Source organism: Lathamus discolor, chromosome 5, assembly GCF_037157495.1.
Source record: "Lathamus discolor isolate bLatDis1 chromosome 5, bLatDis1.hap1, whole genome shotgun sequence".
NCBI lineage: Eukaryota > Metazoa > Chordata > Aves > Psittaciformes > Psittacidae > Lathamus > Lathamus discolor.
Genome location: NC_088888.1, coordinates 19,793,657 through 19,819,568, shown reverse-complemented (window position 1 = coordinate 19,819,568; position 25,912 = coordinate 19,793,657). Strand labels below are relative to the sequence as shown.

At 43.9% G+C, this 25,912-nt stretch overlaps 1 long non-coding RNA gene across 1 annotated transcript; it reads right to left on the bottom strand.

The window, feature by feature from the left end:
- Positions 1 to 1,200: 1,200 nt before the first annotated feature.
- LOC136014880 (uncharacterized) lies at positions 1,201 to 21,151 on the bottom strand. The gene is made up of 3 exons (XR_010612906.1): positions 21,055 to 21,151; positions 20,721 to 20,769; positions 1,201 to 1,394 (listed from the first exon to the last, which is right to left on the bottom strand). It is a non-coding gene; the product is annotated as an uncharacterized LOC136014880 (long non-coding RNA).
- Positions 21,152 to 25,912: the final 4,761 nt, after the last annotated feature.

Below are 25,912 nucleotides of genomic sequence, written 5' to 3'. Positions count from 1 at the left end.
TGTGCCTCTCTCATTTCCTTCAGTGGAGATGATCTGAGGACCATCGTCACAAGAACCAGCAAATTGGATGTGAGGTGTATGAATTGAGAGACTCACTGGGGAGATATGGTGAACCTCTGACTACACTCAAACTAGCAGGTGATAACATGCCTTCTAGAAAGAGATGTTTCTTGAAGGGTTCAGTCCCTCTCCAGTGCCTGACTGCTCACATAAACATCAGCACTTGTTCCAGTGAGATCTCTTCCAATAGTGGCTCAGCTCCTAGGCCATAAGTATTAATGCGTTGAGTTTGGCACTGAATTTGGCATAACTTAGTTTGTTGTCCTCTGACCTGGATTGCTTAGTGCTGCTTGTTTCTACCTCTGTACCCAAGCTGACTGGTCCCTTGGCTATACTGTGGACCTGCACCACTTTGTAAGGTCTTGAAAAGGTAATGGGTGTGATGCTAGGAAATCTGCTGCAGCCATGTTACCTAGCAGAGCAAGTGTGTGTAACACTGTAAGACTAATAAAAATGTTGTTAGCATGACAGGTGATAAAGGAGTCTGTAAATCCTCTTGGTTTTGAAGTGTGGTTTGAGGAAGGATACTCTGAGAAGTGCTGGACTCACAACAGTGGTTCTTCAAGGCAAATTGTTTTACAGATTTTTTGTGTCCACCCTGCTCACCAAATGGCTGTTCAGGCTGACTTATGCTTCCCTGGGAGCTAGCATCTTTCATGTATTTTGTAGTTGAATAAAGTAGTGTAGTTGAAGAAAATACTGGCCACACCTGGCCCTGATTTACATATTTTGCCTTGAAAGGATAGTTCAAGACAGACACCAGCCATAAAGTCCTTAATTAAGTTGCTGTTTTAGCCTGAGAATTTAGTGGTCAAGCACTGGAACAAGTCTCCAGACAAACTGTGGCATCGCCATCCTTGGGGATTTCCAAAACTTCTGGACAAGTCCCTCAGCAACCTGATCTACTTCTGCTTGGATGAGACAGACCCTTAAAATCCTTTATAAATGGAATTTCCCTAGATCTTAGAACTCCTTTGTGTTGATTGTTTTGACTCATCAGCTCCTTTTATTGCCTCTCTGTTTGGTCTCCCTTAAAAAATGTACCCCCTTTAATAGTATCTTTTCTGTCCTGAAAAAAATATGATTTTTTTCAGAAAAAACACAGATGACCCGAGTGGAAATTTTAGTGGTACCATTACATCAGAGGAGGGCTTTAATTAGAAACCCTGAAGTAGAGATAATCAATTCTGCCTGTATCTGTTACAGACATATGAGAGGGATACTAAACAGATGGAGACCATCATTTGTTAAAGTGAAAGGTGTCTTCTTTAACCTTGCAAAGATCTCTGTTCCAATCTTTGTTTCCTTCTTGAACAGGTCTACCAGGGCAATAACTGTGGAGGGAAGAAAAGAAGGATTCAGAGAAGTAGAACTTGAGGAAGTCAGAAACCAGCACACCTAAAATGTGGGGCTTAACTTTTATCTTGCTTATGGGTTCTTTCTCAGGAACTGCATAGATTTACCTCGGCCTGTAAGGAAGAACTTAATTCCTTGTGGATTCATCCAGGAAGAAAGACACTGTTCCTTGCTCTTATGCAGAAAGTTTGAGCACAGGAGCAAGGGAGCAGGGCTGCAGATGTACTTCTCATGGAAAAGATAATTCCTTTCCAGCAATGCAATATGGTCACAGAGGCTGCACAATGTGACTCCGGATCTGTGTTGCCTGAAAGCTCCCACACAGAGATGTAAGTGCTGTAAAAGTAGGGCTTCACCTGTCCTCACTGACACTAGCCTCTTAGCAACAGACATGAAAAGGAGACTTTGGCCAGCCCAAGTGCTCCCCTGTTCACAGATGCTGATTGCAGGGGGGAGCAGCCTGAAGGATGAGCAGGAATTCCTGTATCTGGTCTAAGAAATCCAAACTGCGGCCAATAGGGAAAAGGTAATTTGGAACAACATGGTAGGATTCCCACTTTACACTATCTTGGATTATCAGGCATGTAAGATCTTCTGTTTCTTAAATATTCCTTGCTGTTGGATCTCTTGGAGAATGGGAGGAGCCTCAAAGACAGGAAAAAATGGCAATGTGATAAGGAGAAAATGAAAGAGAAAGGTAACGAATGTAAGAGAGAAAGAGTCCACTTTTCCTAAAAGTCTAAGGGACTTAGGAGATCAAATCTCTGGTAAGTTTAAGTCAGTTGAGGCACTTCTGATAACTTACCCAGTTTACTAGGAAAAAACAAGTTATAAAAACTTGCCACTAGTTATACTGGAGGCAAAACAACTCATTCACAAGGATACATTCTGTATATCCTAAACAGGGTGCTGCATTCCCAGGGAATTTCCCCTCAAACACATCCTTAGCAGCCAGAGAGCAACTCATGTTCAGGAGTGCCTGGAAGGAGTAGCACGTCATTGGTTTTGAGTGACAGCACATAAACCATATATTCTCTCCTCTTTGGGCTGTCTGCTGGTGTTTCACTTCTCTGATTGGGATTCTGTTTCCCCTGTAGTCTGGCCTCTCCTTGTCTGTTTGTTTTGTTATCATTTGTATGGAGATCATCAGATCCAAGTACATTTGGCATATGAAGATAACAGTCAGGAAAGGAAACAACATATGGCAGACAATTCATATCCATCAAGATCTGTCATAAAACCATTTTTAGCAATAGAAAAGAAGAGTAGAAAAAGGCAGCAGGTTTGAATTTAAAATAAGCATGCTGCTTTAACACACAGGATGCCTAGGGCTTGCTTTGCCAAATGAGACCAATGGTTCACTGCCTTGAGGTACTTCTGGGCTAATTCAGCCCAGAGTTACTGGGAGGAGGAGGAAACCGAACATTGTGTTGTACAGGTGCCACAGTATGAGTGTACCTGGAGACCCCAGTGTGCGATACAAGGCCCTGCTGTCCTCATGTATCTTGTTTGCCCTGTAGCAACATCACATTTGATTGGACAGATGGGATGGTCCAAGTCCTTCCTAGCAGGGCACTAACATTGCCTGCTGGAAAAGTGGGCGGAACTGAATTCAGGCTGGATTCAAATTATCTGCAAGGGTGATTTGGATGTGTAGCCCTGGGTCTCAGGAGCACCCTAGTGCCCTGGCTGGGACAGCACAACTCAGGTTAGGTGTGGATGTACATCAGAAACATGGCATTTGATTTCTTTAATAAAAAAAATCTGGTCGTTCAGTTCAGCTTAATTGAACTTTTGGCTGAAAAGGAGTGTTTTGACGGGCTGTATCTAGTTCAGACATGGCTGTATTTGGATTATTCAGATATACTGATTGGGAAGTTTTAACAGAATGAGAATGCTTTCCAGGACAGAAAAATACTATGTATGTCAATAATCTATGTAGCATATTTATTACTAATAAATGGGGTGTCTTCTGCAATCTACAACCATTTCATCCTAGGGGGAACCTGGCTTTTTACCAAAGCAAGTGGCCTTTTAATTTTAGTTGGTTTCTTTTTTATAACCTTGTGGAAGAGCCCTGCAGGATTAAGATGCTGTATTAAGGATGAGAAAATGTCTGTGAAGGAATGTTTACATTGCCCAGACCAACAGAGGTCTCACAGGCTCAGGCATGGTATCGCTCGTGTGCCAAGAGAAAAGAGCAGCCTCTCCTGTTTTCTGATGAAACAAAAGCTGAATAACAGAGGAGAAATAGCCACTGTGAGTAGATATACTTTCAGGGAGTGTCTTCTACCTGTCTTTTTTCCTGTTATTTTTCCGCACAACTTCTAGTGGCTGATCTTCCTGCTCTGCCAATGGTCTTCCCATCTCTTCCTTTCTCTGCTCCAGGAGATGTAATGATGGGGTTTGCTGCTATTACATCTTTGGAAGTAAAAAGATAGTAAATTTTGTTGGAAGAAGGGAAAACTGTCTGAGATGGATAAAGCCTATTTGATGATCCAGGGCATATCACTAGGAGTGGAAGAAGTTGACTTCATCTGTGGATTAAACATGCTGAGCTAAGCAGGTTACATGAGAAAGGAGTTTGGACAAGTGTATCTATCTCCCACTCCTGTCTGAGTGATCAGAAAGGGTGAAGCCTTTGTCTGGTCTTCTAGGGTGTCAAAGCCCAGCCCTGCCCAGAGCCTTGCCACGGTGTCAGAATCAGGAGGTATTGTTGTTGAGCATAGCAATCCTTTATGCTGTTGAGCATATGTATCCTTTACAGATGCCAACTTGGAAGGTTTAAAATGTAAAATGGCATTTTAATGTTTAAGAATAGCAAGTAAGTTGATGGCTATAATAGAAAAGTTTCCAATCCTTTAGCTATGTGTTCCAGAGCTGCATAACACTGCTGATAAAATTACCTTTGGATTCCTTGTCTAATATTCCAGCTTTTCTCTCTCTCAGCAAAACACAATAGCTTGCACTAAGCCTCCCTGGGAGGGCAGCTAACAGCACATTTACTAGACACTTCAAACATTTGATCATATTTCTCCTGAGTGTATTTAACATCTGTTAATGTCAGCAGCCCCCACCGGATCGAAATACCTGCATTGCTGAGAAAAATGTTTAATATAAAAGATGACACGGGTAAGCAATTACTTACTGGTGTCTTTTGGAAATGGATAGGTGACTACTAGGCTCCCCTAACCCCCTTCATCTGCCTACCCCCCTTACCACCCCTACTCTGTTACCACCCTGCTGCTGTGTGCTTCTCTGAATGCATTAGAGTGGTTATTCTGAGTATGCAGGAGATGCCAGAAATAGTTTCAGGTTTCCTGCCTCATCAAACCAAATTCAGTCTGTAAAAAATTAATACACCCAGAAGGAACAGTTAAAAGCATCTCCAATCAATTAATGTTAAAATGGGGGCTAGGAGGCTGATTTGTTAAAGGAAACCCAATCCAGCTCAGAGCTCAAGAGGCTACTGAGACAAGAATGCAGTCGACAAGTGAAGCTGTAGCGTTTCAAAGGAGGATAGCAGGTAAGGTATAGGTCAAAGCAACAAATGCATCACTCTCAGCAGTTCATTGCTTCAGGCTCGGGGACCCCAAAGACACATCCTGTCTTGGGCAGGCCAAGAAGTCTCAGCAGAGCAAGTCTTTCCAGACTTCCCACAAGGCAGCAGATGGCACAAGCCTGGCTGTTTGCACTGGCCATTTGCATCTTCCAGCTTTTCTTCCACTAGCAGCTGGAGTGAGAACTAAAGGATGCAGCCTTGAGGGATCTGCATACTTATAATGGCCCCATGTCTACTGCACTGCTCACTCCAGCAGTTCAGAAGACAAGTTGGTACACCATCCTTATGAGTTTGCCTTTAAAAATCCTTAGTCAAAAAGAGACGGAGGAGGGTGTTTTTTCTTGATAGCTGAATGTTTTTGACGTTCAGCATTATCTTCACAATCATAAGTCAGGCCTCAGTTTTATTTGTGATGGAACCTGAGACTCTCATATCCTTTCTTGACTTCAGGGCCTGGAGCTTCAAGCTGCAGTTTGAAAAGCATATGGATAAGTTTCAAGAACTGGCAGCAAACATGGTGAAATTAAACAGAAACTGCAGTAATTTACACAGAAGGGGGTTCAATCTACAACTTTTGACTGTCTCTTGTCTGGAGTGCCAGTCCTCATAAAGGTGAATTCTTTTTGTTCCCCTTCAAATGCTATCTGATTATTTCCAAAGTGAGAAAACTTCTAAATCATGTCTAAGCCACATTTGAGTGAAACCTTTTCAAGCATGTTTTCTGGTGTCTTAAAAATAAATAGGTACACAAGCCTATTGTCACTGTTTTACCTCTGATTAATGTAGGTTACACGTTTCTTCCTTCCAACTATTAAGTATTTAGAACCATTTATACTTTAATGCCTTGTCTTTTTCCTGGTCCTTTGTTACTGTGTTACATCCTCACAGTCAGAGAGCATTGAGATAAGTGGTAGAAAAATGGGGAGAGGGAGTTAAGGCAGTAATCCAGCTTTGAAATAAAAAATTGGCATGAGGTTAGCACTTGAATCTAAAGAGCCTGCTGAAGGCAGGAGAAAAAGAAGAAGAGTAGCAGGAGAAACTGAGTTGATAGAGCCTGAGACAATGGTAGTACTTATCAGGATGGTGCTCTTGAATGCAGCCCTGGTTAACATAGGGTTAATGAAATTGCATGTCCCTGAGTGTTGAGTGGGCCAGGGCTAAGAGTGAAGGAGATTTGCTGAAGGCAATGATATGGTTGCTAGTCTGTATTTAAGAAAGGACTTAGCTGGTGCTGATCTATGCTGCTTGGTGGGCTGCTCTGTTCAGGGAGGGCTTCACATGGTCATGAGGAGAAATCAGAGTGGCTCATAGATACTGAGATGGGAAGAGTTCATACTGTGCTTCCCACCTTCCCCTATATCCCTCTGTCTGGGTAGAGGAGCACTGCACCCAAGAAATCACAGAATCACAGAATCCCAAGGGTTGGAAGGGACCTCAAAAGATCATCTAGTCCAACCCCCCTGCAAGAGCAGGGTAACCTACAGTACATCACACAGGAACTTGTCCAGGCGGGCCTTGAATATCTCCAGTGTAGGAGACTCCACAACCCCCCTGGGCAACCTGTTCCAGTGCTCTGTCACTCTTACAGTAAAGAAGTTCTTCCTGATGTTAACGTGGAACTTCCTATGCTCCAGTTTACACCCATTGCCCCTTGTCCTATCACTGGATATCACTGAAAAAAGCCTAGCTCCATCATCCTGACACCTACCCTTTACATATTTGTAAACATTGATGAGGTCACCCCTCAGTCTCCTCTTCTCCAAGCTAAAGAGACCCAGCTCCCTCAGCCTCTCCTCATAAGGGAGATGTTCCACTCCCTTAATCATCTTTGTGGCTCTGCGCTGGACTCCTTCAAGCAATTCCCTGTCCATCTTGAACAGAGGGGCCCAGAACTGGACGCAATATTCCAGATGCGGCCTCACCAAGGCTGAGTAGAGGGGGAGGAGAACCTCTCTTGACCTACTAACCACTCCCTTTCTAATGCACCCTAAGATGCCATTTGCCTTCTTGGCCACAAGAGCACATTGCTGGCTCATGGTCATCCTCCTATCCACCAGGACCCCCAGGTCCCTTTCCCCTTCGCTACTTTCCAGCAGGTCAACCCCCAACCTGTACTGGTACATGGGGTTGTTCTTCCCCAGATGCAAGACTCTACACTTGCCCTTGTTAAATTTCATCAAGTTTCTCCCCGCCCAACTCTCCAGCCTGTCCAGGTCTCGCTGAATGGCAGCACAGTCCTCTGGTGTGTCAGCCACTCCTCCCAGTTTTGTGTCGTCAGCAAACTTGCTGATGGTGCACTCAGTTCCCTCATCCAGGTCATTGATGAAAATATTAAACAGCACCGGTCCCAGCACCGACCCCTGAGGAACTCCACTAGTCACAGACCTCCAGCTAGATTCTGCGCCATTGACCACAACTCTCTGCCTTCTTCCTTTCAACCAGTTCTCGATCCACCTTACTACTTGATCGTCAAGCCCACACTTCTTTAGCTTATCTATGAGGATGCTGTTCACTTTGTTCACAGATCTTTGCCTGTGAGATTTAGAGTGTGTTCTGGGCTTGATCTTTTCTGAAAACTGTATTTCCTTTGGAGGTGGGAAGGAAATTTTGCGGACACCAGCAACTACTCTGCTCACAATGAGAAAGCATGTCTGCCTGCTAATTGTCTATCGCATTTTCTATTTTCCTCTTCATCCTAGATGTAGCAGCAACCTTCCCTCTGGTTAAATTGGAAGAAAGTGGCTGGAGGGAGCTGAGGTAAAGCCAGTTGAGATTCTCTTGTATTCACTAAAAGAAAGTTATACAGGAATGTAATTATTGGTCTCTTCTGTCAATAACTGAGCACACTGACTCCATAATGCCCTAGGTTACACTTCTATTTCTTTGCTGTTTGAAATCTAAAATCAATTTTTCTATGAAATTTTAAAAATAAAAACCTATATTTAAGGAGACCTTTTGGACCCCATGTGCTCTGTGTCACAACAGATATCCAGGTCTGCGCAAAAGCAATGATGTTTCTGCAGTCAGGTATAGAAGACTGCATGGCTCAGCTGTGCCCTATGCTAAGATACAATAACACACAGTATGGTGCAGCTTTAATTCAAAATAAATATGTCCATAGCCTACAAAATTCCTCTAATACACTTATCTGGGAGAACACAAAGATTAAAAAAATCCTGCTAATTCCTTTATCTTTCAGATACAGAGCTGAAAACAAAGACATCCAAACCTTGAGCAATTTAGAAGAGGAAGAAGCCAAACTCTGTGCCAGAGGTTTGACTGCTGGGTTTACTCATGGCCTCAGGTAAGCTTCTTTCTCTGGGCTGTTTAGCATTTCAGAGGCCCTGTGTGTTCCTCAAGGAGAGCTGTGGATTACAGACATAAAACCTTGCATAGCTTGCAGCCAAGGCAGAGCAGAGGGAGTATACACAAGCTAATCCAGGGTGCCTTCTTGTCCAGCATCCTGCCTCTGACCCTGGCCAGTGCTACATGCTTCAGAGGAAGATATAACAACCTCACAGCAGGCAGATGCAGGATCATCAATTCTTTCAGCCTTGTTCTCAAGCCCCATTAGATCTCATCCTGATCCCTAAATAGTTAAGAGGCTGGATTAAGCCCTGAAGAATGCCATTTAATATACTCTAAAAATTGTTGTTATCATCAACTCCCATGATTCTGGAAGTTAATGTTATCAACAGACAAATATATTTTCATTTTCAATCATCCAGTGTCCTTGGTCTACTACAGCAATGAATACATAGGCTTAAAAAACTGTTTGCAAAAGGTATTTAACATTTCTTTTATCTGTGGTTATTTCCCTGTAATTTTTTTTTTTTTTTTACTGCACGTCTCATTTCCTGATGTTATGAAGTAAAGAGCAGGGATAAAGTGAGTATACGATTACATGTTTCTCATCACATCATTGTACGAAATGCATCAGAGAATGAATTCTTTCAGCAGCTTAAGCACTGGTTTGGCAGCCTTCTTCCAGCCCCACTCAAAAATAGGGAGATAGACTTTGCACTTCTCCCAACACAAACCCTAATCCATATCAGTCCAAATTGCTGACCTTGGCTGACTTTTGTCCAAGCTTTCCCAGTACTAGCTAGGATGAGAGAGCTCCCATAGGAGAGCTATTTTGGCAGACAATCTATCTTTTGGCAGCCCCTTTCCTATCCTACTCCAACTGGAGCAGTAGTTTTTGTCTCTCTACCGACACTAACCCTAAGCCTTTCACTTGCTCTTTTTGTCTGCAGAGCCTTACCTAAGATCCTCAGGCATCCTGGAGGTGGAAGAGCTGTCAGTGCAGAATGCATTTTCAGCACCCTGTTCCTTTGGCATCCCTTTTCCTCCCCACTTCATCTGTAGTTCTTTTATTGTTGTACTTTTTAACCCAAACCCTAGGCTTGTCTTCTGTTCTTTCCTTAGGATGTCTCCTTAATATCTTGCTTTGACAGCAATTCTTACTGTTTTTTTTCTTTTTTTTTATCTCTGTTGCTTCTCATAACCCTTTTTAACTTGTGCAGCATCTCTGAGGGAGTTTTTAGAGCCTGTGAAGAGATGGTATGTGTAGGATTTCAGCTGGGTCTATAGCGCTTATGTAGAATTGCTTAAACGCTTTTGAGTGTTTAATTTCTAAATAATTCTGGCTCCCTGCTATCTTTTGTGCACATAGTGAATCTGCAGGAATATATCTACAACAATGACTTGGACTACTTATTTGTGTCACTTGCATTATATCTCTGTACCACCTGCAGTGCAGCATCCTCTCCCTAGCCCCATCTCTTGACCATTCTTCCTCCCTACTCTGTCTCTGTCCTTTCTTCTCCTCCTCCTTATAACTTCCTTATAACATCACAGCCTCTTTCCTGTTGCATCCTCAGTCCTCTGCTCTCCTGCTCCTCACTGAGACAGAAGCCAAGGAAGACCTGAGAGACCTATGTGTGTATTTGTGTGCAGTGTTCAGTAGAAGGCAGAGGAGGAGCGGCTTCCTATAAGAACTAGCAGAGCCCCATGCTAAGAGCCAGGGGAGGTGTCGCCCCACTGTGGGGCACAGCCTGTCCCATAGTGGGACCATGGCAATTGCTGCTCAGACCAGTGGTGTTATTCTGTGCCAGAGGTGCTGGGCATGTGCCTGCTGCGGGGATGCACTGTGCAGTAATGAGGAACCTTAGCAGCATTTTCCCCCCCTTTTCCGATGCTTGGTTACTTGGACCAGTCATCTGGTTGCCTAAGATCTTCCTGAATGTTCATGCTACTGACCCACCTAAAAATTTGTGGTTGGTGTATTTTTTGCTATTTCAGTTCCATCCCTCTCTAGATAATTCATAAACACAAATGAATTAAACAGCGCAGAAGCCAGGGTGGAGCCTTGAGGCACATGCTGTTTTCCAGGGTGAAAATAAGCCATTTAATTCTTCACTTCTTTTCTGTTTTTTAAAGATCCATCCAAATAATAACTCACACACACATATGCTCCTCTCCCCTCTGCTATCTTAATTCCTGTAGCTTCTCTTTTTTTGTGATACTTGCTCAGAAGTGTTTTGGCAGTCTAAGTCACGGCTTTTCCTTTGACATGACCAGAGAATTGTGAGAGGTTAGTGAAACAGTTCTGTTTTTTCCGGGAATCATTTTAAACGCCCTGTTACTGTTTTCTTCCCATTCTTAATGCTACTTTCAAGGAAGAATGGCTAAAACTTTCCTACCAGAGATAGCTCTGCAGACTCCAAAACTCTGTTTCTGTTACTGTGCTGATCATACCACCCTTCAACACTACCAGGCTTTTAAACTAGAGCAGTAGTAATTGGAAGAACATGAGAAAAGACAGTTTTCAAGAGCTTATGGCTTGATTTTCCAAACAGATCACTACTCATACCTGGGACTAGAGTTTCACAGACCTAACACAGTGGGGACTGAAGTGTTTTGGAAACCTGACCTGGGGCTGTGCCTTGGTGCCTTTTAAAGAGCTGGTGAGGTTTCATAGCACATTGCAGCTCTGTGCAGATAACATCTCAGCTTCCAGAAATCCAGTAAACCTTTCAGTGCCCAGCAAATTTGCTCTGTTGTAGAGCAAAGCAGCTTCACAGCTCCAGTTTGGGAGATAATTAGCAGAGAATTAACTTCATGGTCTTTGCCCTGTGCACGGTCACATGAAGCAGACAGGTTTATGCTTTGTCCCCTCACTGCTGTTTGGAAGCTCATAGAAATGCTCTGGGGGTGCATAGGCTCACCCCAGAAGTCAGACAATGAGGAGCCTTCTTTCTATAACCACTTCTATGTGGGGTGAACCCAAAGCCTATGGAGGCTCTTCTGTTGTCAGCCACGGAAGATACTTGACTAGGCAGAGATACCATTGCCTCAGGCACTCATCAAAATCCCACTCTGACCTGCAGAGCTTCCTCAGGACTACAGGACCTCTAAGATCAGGCTGCTCATCCTGCTTTTCCCAGTGAAGTGTGGCTTGTCCAGGGGGACGTGTTCTATTGCAGCTGGTTCTTCAGGCTGTCATGACTAATGAAGTAGCCCTTGGTTGCCTGCACACATGGATCCCCAGTATTCTGCTGTTGCCTGACTCTATTGAGAAGAAATGGATGCTGCTAATGATCCAGCCTACTCAATGGACATAGTTCTTTGATGAAAAAACAAAATGAAACAAAACCAAAAAAAGCCAAAACCAAACAAAACCCAAACACCCAGGCAATATTCCTGGCTGTCTTGTCCTGCTGCTAAGGGGAGCCATGCATCTGTTACAGAGATATGCAGGAAAACTGTTATTAGAGGCATCAGGTATTTGTTCAGGAGGCTGTGCGATGCAGCCGTTCCTTGGGCACCACAGATATATTTACAGTATTAAAAGGTCAAACAATCTTTCTATTTCCCTGTTTGCTTCAGAGAGTTTTGTTGAACATTCTCATTATTCGTTGCAGTATTTCTTTGATTTAAGAGGATTTCTCTCCACCACTATAGTTATTAGAATGCAGTATGTGTGCAGTGAATGTGTTAGTCCTATAACAAGCTTCTCCTTGTAGTCTGAGTGCAAAACTTTTAGTTCAGTTGTGTGTGGAGCAGTGAAGACAACACAGGGCAGGTAATTTGGAAAAAAAAATGCAATGGATGGGAAAAAGACAAAAAATGAATAGTTTATAGCCACGACTTCTGTCCCTATCTTTGGGCTCTGTGCCAACTATTAACTTACTTTCCTGATCTTTTTTTAGATGAAGAGAAGCCCTGTACAACAGCATGGAGACCCTGAGAATGGGAAATACTTTTTCTCCTTATGCATTTTCCCCCTCATTGCAGGTAGGGGTTTTGGCCTTTTAACCTGTACGTGAGTTGCAGAACGCCTCTGAATCCCTAGTCAGTTGTTGGGAAGCCTTCCTGATTCTCCTCGAGGACTTGCTTGCTCTTCCTCAGCCACAAAACACCTTCAGCGTTGGAGAGAGGAAAGGAAGAGCAGAAATGAGGTTGCTGAAGCAGGGGATAGATAAACACACCAGGTAAACCCTCCAGATTAGTGAGAGGAGGTAAAGACAATGAGGACTTTCTGTAGGTTTGGGAACAGTAGGAATGCTGGCATTATCAGGCAAAGATAATTAAAGATAACAAAGCCAGGGAGTTGAAGGCATTATGTCATGATTCCCATTCTGTATTTTAAAAGCCACAGCGTACAGGCTTAGATAAGGGTGATTACTTCCAAGAAGAAGTAACTGAAGAGTCTGCTAAATATCATCTATTAGGATAACACATACTCAAGGGTCTTGAGAGGGTTGGCCCAGGAAACATCTGGTTTTAACGAACCTGGGAGTGCTGGCAATATTACAGATGACTGCAGACTTCCTGGGTTTTGCAAGTACTTCAGAGGGGTATGAGGAACATTTAAGGTAATTATAAACTAACCAACTCAAAGCTGGCAAAATAGTGCATAGGGAAATACGAGATTCAGTTGCTAACTAAAAATATAATTAATATCAGGCAACATAGCTTTCAAGGAGGCAGACTGAGCTAAACAGAAGAACTGTTCAGCTTACATTTTGTTTAAGATTGCAAACTCAGCTGTTGGCAGTGACGGCAGCGGGATAATATGCTTTTGCAATGTTGTCAACATGGCCTAGTGTAGTATTTTGACTCTAGTCAAAAGATGTAGGGGATGCTGACTGATGGCAGAGAGGTTTTTATAAAATAGTCTGTGTCCAGTGTTGTTTAAATTTCTGTATCCGTGGTCTGGAAATAAACATAAAATTGCTGCTGATAAAATCTGAGGTTGACACACAAACTGAGGGAGTAGCCGGTAATGATGGGGACAGAGTGGTTACACAGACAGATAGGATGGTGCAGTCTGCATTTTGCCTGTTTCAATAAAATGGGTTTTAATGTTTCCAAATGCTAAATCATTCACCTGATTGTAGGAGCAAGGAACTCTTCCAATCTGGTCGACTCATTCATGGCAGCCCTAACACAGGATTTTTTTTTTTCTTTTTCATTTTTTTTCCTCTTGAAATATCTGTTACATGAGGTTAATACGTTTGGATCGCATCACTGACTGTTTTGCCAATGGCTTTTGCCAGCACAGACTGTTTTTAGCTTGTTGCGTATGTTAGTGTTAGTCTCTTACAGGTGAGGGTGACAGTGTTGTACCAGCAATAAGTGAATCAGACTTGGTGGGTGTGTTAGTTGACTGTTGAGACCTACTCTAGGCTCAGCACTTGTCACTCTGCTAGTCATGATATCCTTCTCTTTGTGTGCTTTTCCTGCCTGGGGGCAAGCTGATTAAAGTGGCTTGTATCTTCCCTGAGCTTGATGCTATGCTTGTGACTAAAGATTCGTGCATCGGCTGATAAATTACACCTAGTCAAATATGCATTTAAAGTTACTTGAAGTACTTTCTTGGACATCTGCCCTTCCCAGTTCATTATCTGGGTATTCTTGTACCATCTGTCCAAACCACAAGCCCAGCTTCCTGCAGATGGGTCTTCATTAATAGACTCTCAAGAGTCAGTCTTCATGCTGGGAGGATTGAAGGGTGATTAGCATCTCATACTGTCCTGGTCAAGGTAGGGAGAGAAAGACATAATAGCAGAATTTCTCCAGCTCATGCTTGCTCTACAGCATCAAAGACTCATATTTCTACAGAATGATGTAAAGACAATAGAAGAGGAATCTATTTCCATTTAAATATTAGGAATATCTTGATTTCATCCAGGATCTCAAGTCAAAGACAAAATATTTCAGGAAGAAGTTGCACATATGAACATGGATCCATTGACAGATGCTCTAAGTAGCATTTTTCCCCCTCAAAACAAAACATCACTTACCCTAATACAAACCACAGACTTTTGCGGAATCTTTTATGGTCAAAGATTTTGAGTACGCTGTCTCCACATTTCGTTTTACAGATGGATACACCAAGCAAATGTTAGCTAGGGTACTGGGCTCAAGTCTTGACTTGCAGGATTAGGCAGCTTTCCTCTATCACTTCAAGGTACTTCTCTATGCGCTTATGGGCTTCCACTGAACACATTAACAAAGCTCCTGCCACTAAGCTTTTGGGAGTTGATGAGATCACAGCCTAGGAAAAGTTAACTTTATTAAGATAGGGACTTGAGAATTGAACCTACTTATCAAATTTGTTTCTCTCGTCATTAACCCTGACAGATCAATGGGTTTAAATTTCTTTTTCTAATGTATAACTGCTGAGCAGGCTTTAATAAAACCCAAACATATCTGTGAACTATTATCTCTTTCTGTCTAGGAGACTGTCTTATGATATGTACTGAATTATAAATATCATAGTGGTCACTAGAAATTTTTTTCCCCTGTGATGGTCTCATATTGAAAGGAATGAGATACTCTTAATTGTACTAATTATGCATCTTTCTTAATTTATTTTGTGGATTATTTATGGCCTCCAACTTCTGAATAATCAATGATAGGGTATGGATTTTTTTAAACCATCTAACCCTTCAGCCTTAATAGGACTGAGAGGATCCTCCCTTTGCAGGGAAGGCTTTGCTACAAGTGAACAAAGGACTCGTATTCCCTCCTATATTTCTACAGAGAGAACAATGACCCAGGACTGTATGGCAGAGATCCTGCCTAAGCTTCTTCAGACCTAGACCTAAACTGCTGTCCTGAGGTTATGGGTGTTCTGCTCTGCTGCTGCTTTCACCACCCTGTGAGAAAGCAGCAGGTACAAATCTCCTTTAGGAAGAAGGACCTTGCAGGGGAGAAGTCTTTCCAGGCTCTCACTTCTTCCAGTTGTTTGTAGCAGATGTCAAACAAACCACATCTGACCATCAGCAAAGAGCCTGGGGGACTTTCCACACTCTGCCCCTTCCCTCTAAAGCTGAACATCTTGTGGATGACTTTCTCTGTTTTCTGGCTTTGGGGTAAAACTGCCTGAGCAGATGCCTGGGGCTCCTTTGAGTGGCCTCCTGAGCTTGGTTTGTCCAAACTGATGACCCTCAGCAAACAGCAGTGGAGTGGGAGTCACTAGGTCATTTCATCTTGCTGGGGGTCTTGTGCAGATTGAGTGGGTTCCACCATCTGTGCTTCAGGCCAGGGTATAGAATAGGGGTCAGGAAACTGCATGGCCGCAGAACATGAGATTCAGTTGACAGGCAGGTGAGGATTAATCTTCAAATTCATTGTGGCCCCTTCTCTGATCCTGGTTTGGGATTCACGTTGCCTGTGACCTTTCTGCACTGCTCCAGCACCTGAAACGCAGGCTGGGCACGTGGTGCCTCTACACCCCAGAGGACTGCATATGCAGACCTGGAGAGGATGGGAAATAGAGGATGGATTTGGCTTACACTTACAGTGTTGGCTTTTAGGCTGCCTCTCCATGCCAGTGAAATCTCAGCGTCCAGAAATATTTCTGTCCCCCAGAGAAGATACTGCCCGTTTTGCATTATCCGTGAAAAATCCTTACTCCAAAACCTTATTTGTGGCTCCATTAACCTAAAGAACTCATCTGAATGCTCCATTTGCCTTTTAGATAAAGAACAAGTGATTGTTGAGGACTCGCTTCCCTATCATTTTGTGTTGCTTTCCTTATTATGAGAGGAACATAAGGGTCCCCCATCATTATTTTTGACTCTGTCATTAGCAAAGGTCTGGAAAGCATGTTTTGACTCCATTAGCCTTCAGAAATAAAAGGAATGGTTACATAAGTCAAGATTAATTATTTCAACCAGCATTCTTCAGTGTTTTGCTGTAGCCTAAACAAAGGCTTACAAATTACTTTCCATTATTTTCTAGAAAAACCATGAGGTTCATGACTGATTTAGCAAAACAAATGGCTTTATTTGTAGTTTTATGCACTTCTCTGGTCACTTACAACAAACATCAGGAAGCTGATAGCTTCTCTCATGATGCCTGCCAAGACTCATGTGATTTACTACTGGAGGAGTGTGTAAAACAGGGATTCCTAAATCTGTCATCGTTCCTTTTGTTTCTCAGAGGTGTGTGGATACCTCTGTTAACCACGACCTCTTTCTTTAATGATACCCTCCTGTAATGATGTTGAAGTTCATGGTTATATGGCTTCACGATGGCATGTGAATCAGGGGCTGGTCCAGATGATACACATAGGGCCCTTCCCATCTTCAGAGCAATTTCTTCTTTGCTGCAAAGAAAGGATGAAATGACCCTACAATTTTTCATGTTAGAAGACCAAAATGCAGCTCTTTTTCTTCTGGTTACAGCAGATTCTGTCTAGACCTCTGATGAGATCTGGAATTACTCAGCAGGACATGCTTGCCACAAAATAGGGCTAATGTCACATGGCCTCTTTCATGGTGTCTTCAGATGGGACAGCATGAGTGTGTAAAAATGGGATGTGAGTCAGGGCCAGCAAGATGGAGTCTGTGTGTCCCATTGTTTTTTTTCAGTGGAGACAAACTGCTCCACAGCTTCTTGAGTCAGCTCTTCCAACAGCAGAAGGAAGGCAATAGTCAGTAGGATGATATGATAATTCAGGGGTATTAAGAGTCTTGAATAGAAAGTACTATAGAAGAAGTATTTCTTATTTTGACTGAAGATACTCTTCATTGCTGGAGATAGTAAAGGTAATTACAATACAGCTGAGAGCTTGGAGTGAAACTGGGTTGAAGGAGTCTATTTAGTCCCCTTTTCCAACCGAAATAGACTTTCAAACCCTTACTTTAAATGAGCCAACTGGCATGAAGGAGAGTGTCCCCTATAGATCCATGCAGGTCCTTTCACAGCAAGTTGCTCATCTGGGGATTTCAGAGGAGGTAAGAAAGATCACATTCTCCTTGCCAGTTACAAGTTGTGAGCTTTGTTTTTATGAGTTAGATGTGGATTACAGCTTGGCAGCATACATATTCTGTGCACAGAAGGCTTTCAATAAGAGACAGAGGTGATGAACACAGGAAAGAAACCCCAGGTGATATTGTGGATCATGATATTGTGCCAGAATTTTATGTTAATTGCACACCTTGTTTTCCTCACCTCTGAGTGTGCTAGTTCCTAGGAGAGGAAAGAGTTCAAAAGCTTTACTCCAGCAAACAGAAACAGAAAGCCTGCAGTCATCCACACCTAACTGTCAGCCCAAACCATAAGCTGAAAGACAAAGAAAGATGTCCTCTATCTGACAGTGTTGTAAAACCAGTCCCTATCTCCTCTGCACCATCTTCATGGAAACCTGGCAAGAGCATCTAAGATAAAAGAGGCCTCTGACAGAGTCAAAAGGACAGCATCAATCCCGAGACAAAGCCTTGAGACTGACCTGAACTTTAGAGGATCTGAGGCCAGGTGTGCAACGAGTAAGAATCGGTCCATGTCATAGTAACTTATAAAAGCAGGCACTGTAGAAGCTGACATGACCGTCACTTTTGCTGGAGAATTCATGGTAGAGGCAAAGGCCTCACCAAAATAGCCAAGAGAAGCTATTAGGCATGCTGAGGGAGCTGTGAGATATGTCCCTAACCTTCAAACCTACATGAAAGGGGGCCTCAGCCTGCTCCAAAACTGTATCGGTGACAGATCAGCTGGATCAGGTGTTTTGAGGGATTCGGATGGTAAGTCCCTGGAGCTTCTGATACACATCAAGGCTAGATATATCACAAAATAAAAGAGGTGCAAGACATGATAAGGAGCATCATGTTAAGGGCTTCCACAAGGTCAGGCTGCAGTATTTAGTGGCCTGGATTCCACGTGTCTGTGCAGGATAGTGTGGGCTTCCACCCTCTGATTTGTTCTGCTCCAATAAAATGTTGCAAGCTAAATTTCGGGATGATATTTTGCTATAGCAGTTCACCACTGCACCACAGGCCCAGAACCACGAGGAGATCCTTTGGGCTGTGACATGGATTCGCACGTTCTCATTTTCAGGTGTCCATACGAACTTCTTCTGCTGGGAGATTCACATCCTGGGTTGCTGAAACAGCCTTGCTGACATGTGGCTGCATGGCAATTAATAGATATACTAATGGAGTCTTTATTACATTATTAGGACATTTTAAAATTTACTCTGGGAAACCTTTCAACTCCATTAAATCCACCTTTGTCACAAGATGAAGTGCTGTTCATAATAGTCTCATTAACATTCAGACTGCAGTTCAGCCCCATCCATTAACAGCTGGTAGGCAGGAGTTTCCAAAAAGACCCCAGGAAGCATTTTCCCTGACCAGGAGCTGGCTTCCTTGACATGTCTGTTAGTCCTTTGTTGGATGTTTCATGACAGGGAGCCTTTCTGCTAACTTCCTTGTGCCATTTAAATATACTGTCAAGACCAGCTGTTATCACTTAGGGGTCTGGAAAAATCTGCCTGGAATTCCTACCCTGCTGCTGGGGTCTCTAGTTGACTCAAAAGCTGCCATGAGCAGAAGATGCCCCATGCAACGGCCATGGTCATTTTCCTCCTCTCTCCTGCTTGCCTGACTTTTATTTAGATCTCAAGTGAAAACTGCTCTAATTAAGTGCATTAGAGCCAGGCGTGATGATTAACAGTGGATGATAACAGTGACATTTCAGTGATGGCTAATAGGCTTCCAAACTCAACCTCTCATGCTCTCACCGATAAAGAATAGATAATTCTTCAAGTGGCAATGATTACACAATAAAGTTTGTATTTGCTCTATTTCGATGAGCTACGAAGCCTGGTTTCACCCAGTGGCTCTTTAGAGTCCCCAGGGCTGGGGTGTTGTCAGCTCAGGATTTTACTGTATCTCTGATGCCCTGCAGCATGTCTCCTGGAGCTGGGTGATTACAAGGAAATAATGCCTTTGTTCTTTCATTTTTTCCGAAAACCCCAGACCTCCAGCCAGCTACTCACAGGGAAATACAGACAGAGGGAAATTGAAATTGTCCTTAAGTAATCTACTTGAAAGTACAACTTTTGGATAAAACTCAGGACTTTGGGGCACCATTTACTGCTTTGAGTACTGATGATTGTTTGTTCTCGGTCTGACACATCTGGAGCAGGGGAGAGAGCTATAAAATTGTCAATGGGCTATGAGGCTCAGCGAAGAAGGCTGTAAGGATGGGCTTACACTGGGCTGTAAGGATGACTTTCTAAGCACTGAGAGCAGCTTTTGCTGAATGAGATAAATGAGAAGCTTGACCTGAAGATCTGAGGCTTCAAGACGTTACATTTTAACAGTCTTAATGCCAGGATGCCAGGATTTACCAGTCCACCCAAGCACAGATTCAGTGAGTAGCCAAGCATTGGTAAAACATGCAATAGTCTTCACTGGAGAGGATCCATGGACCAAAGCAGACAAAAAAGAGCAAAGCTCCTGATGAAATTATATATGGAATATGGTCAGGCTGCTTTGTTTCAGGACAGTGCCTACCATGAGAGGAACCCTCATTCCCTCAGACCTGTCTACCATCCCATGGTGCAGATAGCGGTAAAACCTGTGGGGAAGGCACTTTTGTGAATGGAATCAATGTGTATCCACAGCTTTGCATTTCAGGAGTTAACCCTTTACAGTTTATATACTGAGCACAATGTCATATGGTGCAGAATATCCCTTTGAGCAGTTGAGGTCAGCTGTCCTGGCTGTGTCCCCTCCCAACTTCTTGTGCCCCTCAGCCTCCTCGTTAGTGGGGCATGAGGATCTGAAAAGTCCTTGACCTAGAGTAAGCACTGCTTAGGAACAACTGAAATCATCAATGTATTTATTACTTTCATCCTAAATCCAAAACAGCACTGTACCAGCTGCTAGGAAGAAAATTAACTCTACCCCAGCTGAAACCGGGACAACATCCCACTGCTAGAACATAATGTGATTTAGTGGACAAACAGCAAGACATTATGGTTAGGTTTTATAGCTGCTAAGTGTGTTAGTCCTTAAACAAACATCTAATGGGATTTTAAACCTTGGTTCTTTTGAAACATCAGGCTTCAGAGGACAGCCATTTTCTTACCACATCTAGCATTGTGTCTTCAGGCTGCGGGATATTCTCAAAAAAACCCAAAAGTCAAAGCAGAGGTCATCCCTGATGTATTAAGCCTTATTCAGTTTGGGCTTTTGAATTTTCTCCTGCACAGAATTCCTGCTCCTTTCTGCTCTGCCTCTAGTGTCCCAGCTGTTCACATTTCCTTGGCTCAGGCTTTATGAAAAGAAGCCAAGAGTCAGATTTCAGCGAAACCAAGAGAATTTGCAATTAGCCCCACCTTTTTCAGAGAAAATACTATATCTGTGTCACAAAGTATGCTTTACATAGTAGCATGGCAAAGTAGCAGCATGGCACAGTTTCTGTAATCATGTCTTACCAGTTTGCTGAGTCCATATCTCTATAGGAATTGTATCCCTACAGGTCTCCTACAGAGGAAACAGAAGATGCTCATTATATTCACAGTTGGGCTATCCTGAACCTCGCTTTGAAAATCAAAGCAGTTCAATTACACCTTTTATTCTCATTTTTACCCATTTCTGCATTGCTGGTTGTCTCTGGAGTGCAAGATGGACACCCAAACACAGGTCAAAGTTGGGATTTACTCGAGGTCTTACACAATATTGAAATATTTCACCAGGCTTTGGCATCCTGCTATTTCACTTTGAATAAAGATTTATTATTTCTTCCAGCTGCATCTGTCCTCTTCTTACCTTGAGTGTGTCATACGCTGCGTGGCTTGAACTCAGCAAGATAGCAGAAAACCACCCCAGAAAATAGGTTCCTAACCTGCCAGGCTCATGATTCATGTAGTTCACTGGAGGGTTCATAAGCAACAAGAACTGGCTCAAGGGAGAAGGTGGGCCCACAGGGCCCAGAGAACGGGGAGGGGGCGGCAGGGGCAAAAAAAGACAAGAGGATGAGGAAGAAGGTCCCTGCCTTTCAGAAAAAACCATCTGTGTTGCCTCAGCTGACCATGTACCAAGGGTTGGTTTCACCCATGGTGGAGCAAGCTCAGCAAATCCTTCTGGATACGCATTCATTTTTATAAGTGAAAAAGCTATTTTCTTAATTTCTGGCCTGCCACTAAAGACAAACAGTGGTCCTCCCTGCAGGCTCCTCCTCTCTCATTCACCCTACTTCCCTTTGCACAGTCACAGGCTGTTCTGCTCACAGGAGGTACGTAAGAGAGGCTCTGAGGTGTGCACTCAGGGCCAGGTTAGCACATACCAATGGACAGACTTTCCTTCATCCTAATCGACCTGCAGTTCTTGTTTGTATAACTGGGGAGAAAAACCCCTCCACCTCAATAACACTCTGCTTCCCCCACTGTCCTCCAGGGTTTAAATTTATCATGTGTACTTTGTTTCTGCTCAGGCTTCTCCTCAACACTCCATGTTGTCTATTACTGTGTAAAAATGATCTGTGTTGACACAGGACTGAGCGGGCACTTAATATTATCAGCTCCAGCATTTGCCTGTGTCCTTTATTTCACGCAACAAAAGCATATTTCACAGCAAGGTGATTTCTTGAAAGGTTTTCTACTGACAATTCGTCTAAAAAGAGATGCTGCTAGGGAAGGCAGAAAGCTGGGTTTCTTCCACCCATTCAGAAAAGTAACTGGGGAAACTGCTTAAGGCCTTGAGGCTGCTGCTCTGGATGTAGGGGCTCCTGGTCCTGCTGGTTAATGGAATGGGGAATGACCCCTCTTTCAGGGCTTGCTGGGTGATTTTTGCAGAATGAGGGCCCCGGGGAGCTGGGGCAGCAATGCTTTGGCTGAGCTCCCTGCAACCACCACTCCCAGCCTCCGGTCTGCCCTGTCCTCCCTGCAGCCTACCCTTGCACACCAGACACCTTGCAGGTCCTCACCAGCTCACATTAGCCTGCCATAAGCACGGGTGTTGTTGCTGTTCACTGTTCTCTCTTCTGCAGCAGCAGGCTCTCCCCTGCTGCTGGCTGAACTGGTTTTAATTATTCTCTTCGGACTTTTTTGCACAATAATGAACAGTTAATTGCAAACAATCAGACAAATGGGTGTTCTGGGGAAGGGCAGTAGGACAGAGAGGAGCAGGGACTAAAGCAGGAGCTGACTCCAGTGATGGGCGCAGCTGATGGCAAGCAGCTGTTTGGAGTAGAGGGGGCTGGATGGGAGAGGGGCTGCAGTGAAAGCCAAGGCATCTGTTTCCTCTGCCTGTGAAGAATCTTGACTTTGCAACTCGCTTTTGGCACACCACCTCTGTGGTAAGGCAATACGGCTTGGTTTTGCAGGCAATACTGTTAGATCCCATTAGTCTGTGGGGAAAATGTCTCACTGGAAAAATTGAAAGGCTTAAGAAGTAATGGCAATGCTGCTGCTTTTCCTGAAGCTGCCTGGGCATTCCCAGGGCCCCTGGAAAAGACCAATCAGGCTGGAGCTAAGCTCCAGGGAGGTGAAAGCCTCATGGAGGTGGCCCTGGGCACATGGCATGACCCCAGCTGCAGTGAGGTCCCTCAAGGAGGATCAGACAGGTGCAGAGAAGAACTCATGCACCAATGGATGATGTTCTCCTTGGCTGGGTTTTGACTGTAGCCCACTGATTTACTGTTTGACACGGGAGCTGGCAATGAAAGGGAATTAAGGGGTTGATACTTGTTGATGATTTCGTGATTGACGTATTCTGAGGCGTGGGTATTTGGTTTTGTTTTAATAAGCGAAAGGGCCATCTTTTTCCTGAAATTGCTATTGCTTCTTAACGGTGCTTGCTCAGGACCCTGAAGGTGCGTAGGAAAGACGGAACTGTTGTTCCACCTCCCCACGACCATCCAGCCCTCACCTCATGTGGCCATGGCGGGGGGGGAATTGCCGGCGGCAGGGGGATGCGGGCGGCTGCGGTCCAGCGGCAGGCACAGGGCACTGGAGGCGCCACCCGCCGCCGCCGCGGCGCCGGGCCGGGCCGGCAGGGGGCAGCGCTGCCCCGGACAGCCCTGCGCCGCGCCGCGCCGCGCCGAGCCGAGCCGAGCCGAGCCGAGCCGAGCCGAGCCGAGCCGAGCCGAGCCGAGCCGAGCCGAGCCGAGCCCTGGGGCTCACGGCCGCCCATCACCAGGGTCTGATCTTCCAGGCTGTGCTCCAGGGACTCTGTAAATGGTACCCTGCCACGTGCCTTTGAGAAGGTCTGAAATATTAATTAATGGGGAGAAAAGAAAAAGCCCGTTTCCAACGCACCACTATGTTAAACTTGCAACGCTATAAATCGGCACCGTAAAACTGTAACTCAAGGGCCGGGTGTTAGACAAAGCTGACGCACTGCCGGGAAACGGCAGAGTCTTGACAAACTGTATCATATACAAGTTTCTGCAATGTACATAAAACTTCCTATTTTGCACCCCTATTAGTTGGGTTTTACAGTATTTTGAGGGATAAAAAAATAAAAATAGCAAGCAATACAAACAAGGAAATCAATCCTGGGAAATAAAAGTTGGCGTGAGCTTGCATCCGAGAAGTGAGTGATGGTTCAGGCTCTTTTATTTGTTTGTTTGATAGTTGAGGTGGTTTGAGGAAGCAGGGTTAATTTAAAAGTATTTTCTTTCCAGTTTCTTTCATTCTTTAGCTTCCAGCCTGCAGGTCACTACGGGCACTGCTGTGTAATGAAGGCATGGTAAAATTGGTTATTCTCTAATATATTTACAATCTGATCTCCGGATTTCTACCCTTCAAATGAAAATCCTCTGTTTTGTTCCATATTGCTTTTTTTTTTCTATTCATAGATGATCTCAAGGGGCTTATTCTCCCTGTCTTTCCTCCCCCCACAGTGGAAAAATACTCTCTTGTGTTGTCCGTTTTGTTTTGACCTTCAAATTCTTAACTCTTGCCTTTCTCCTCATCACTAGAGGAACCCTGGCAAGAACTTTTGCAACCATAAATAATCTTGCCATTATAAAGCAAGAACAGAGGGGCTGTAGCTCTCCCTCCCTGGGAGAGGAGGGCAAGGGTAGGCAGCTTGTTAGTCTCCTTTTCCATATGCGGGAAGGGAGAGCTGCACTTCATTTTGAAGTTTCGTGCCACATCACAAATCACGGCCTCTGGCAAAGAGGGGAAGCAAACACCAAATATGCTGAAGTGAGTAACTACCCATAGTGAAGAAAATCCTTTAATGTAAGCGCGGTGTAGGTAATGCAGTATTTATTTACCACAAAGAAACTGCAAAGAGCACAGCATTGATTTCTTGCGTTTTATTTTTCAGGTCTGTTTCTCAGGGCTTGGCCTGTTGGGAGGATTTTCTGAGAAGCATTTGGATAGACGATAGCTGGATAGCTTGAGCCCTGACCCCAGACCTGAGCAAGGTTTGCCACTCGCAGTATTCCTGGAATGACACAAGGGCCCTGGCTGGAAGCAGGCCAGGACATTACATGAAACTGCTATTGTGACACTTCTGCCTTGGACAGCCAGAGAACAGACTTTCTGCTGTATCTTTCTGCAGCGTTTGACTCTTGACCATGAAAGCCTGCTGGTCCATGCTGAGGAGGGGAGTTGAAATCTGGGGGGAATGGTTTGGTGGGCCTCACCCAGGTAGTAGAGAGGTGGACATACACCACTACTGCTAGTGCCTAGATGTGGTGCTGTCCCACAAGGACCTACGCTTTTTCCTTTTTTGCCAGTCCAATTGAGCACAAAGTCCTGAGGGTGTGTGACACTGCTACAGCCCAGAACTCTTCAGGAGATCTAGCTAGTTGTGCCATCCCCCCTCTCAATTTTTAAGAGAATACATAGTCAAGTTCAGTGTCTCAGTCTTTGAAAGCCTTAGTAGCCTGGATCAAAGTATCTAAGAAAGTCACCTTATGAGCACCATCTGAGTTACACATGACTCATGCTAGTGCAGCGAAAAGTGAGATGGTCAAGAGGTGTCTCTCTGATATCGTTCTCCAGGTGTTGTAAGCATTGGTCAGTGTCTCTCAAAAGTGAGGAAAAAATCTCCTTACCTGGGAGGGTGCCCATCCCACACATTGGCTTCAAAGTGATGGCAGGACAGCATGATTACCGGTGCAGTATATAATCTCTCTCCACCAGTCTTTTTATGCACACACACACATCTCCCACATACATAATGCTTATGTTTAATTTTGTGTACACTTTCTAAAGAGGGGGAAAATTGTCAAGTGAATTCAGAATAAAGAGGTAAAAATAAGCATCCTGAGATAGTCACAGGGCTGGTAGTACTAACAAGAGAGCCAATTCATGGCTTTCTTTGGTACAGAAGTTAATTGCAGACATCTAGGATTTAAAGACCTTGTGTTATTGATAGAGGTGTGTTAGCAACAGGAAGCATTAACTCTGACATTTAACTGGAATTTAGCATGTACAGTAGGTTGTCAGGAGAAAGAAATAAGAACAAAGGAGACTGTTATTATCTTTTATTATTATCTTTTAATTCTTCCCCTGTTTTCTTTCTCCGTGCTCTCTCTCTCTCAGTCCTCTCTGTTTCAATAATTACAATAATCAACTTACAATGATAACAGAAATAATCTCCTGCAAGATAGCTAAACAAACCACATGTTATCTGTACTGAACTGTGCTCACTTACAGTAGCTATATCA